Genomic DNA, 447 nt, shown 5'->3' on the forward strand with positions numbered 1-447 from the left:
TGACCCTAAGCACACCGCTAAAATAACGAAGGAGTGGCTTCACAACAACTCCGTGGCTGTTCTTGAATGGCCCAGCCAGAGCCCTGACTTAAACCCAATTGAGCATCTCTGGAGAGACCTGAAAATGGCTGTCCACCAACGTTTACCATCCAACCTGACAGAACTGGAGAGGATCTGCAAGGAGGAATGGCAGAGGATACCCAAATCCAGATGTGAAAAACTTGTTGCATCTTTCCCAAAACGACTCATGGCTGTATTAGATCAAAAGGGTGCTTCTACTAAATACTGAGCAAAGGGTCTGAATACTTATGACCATGTGATATTTCAGTTTTTCTTTTTTAATAAATTTGCAAAAATTTCTACATTTGTTTTTTTTCTGTCAAGATGGGGTGCTGAGTGTACATTACTGAGAAATAAAATGAACTTTTTTGATTTTTGGAAAATGGC

The sequence above is a fragment of the Micropterus dolomieu genome, linkage group LG01, assembly GCF_021292245.1.
Source record: "Micropterus dolomieu isolate WLL.071019.BEF.003 ecotype Adirondacks linkage group LG01, ASM2129224v1, whole genome shotgun sequence".
Lineage (NCBI taxonomy): Eukaryota > Metazoa > Chordata > Actinopteri > Centrarchiformes > Centrarchidae > Micropterus > Micropterus dolomieu.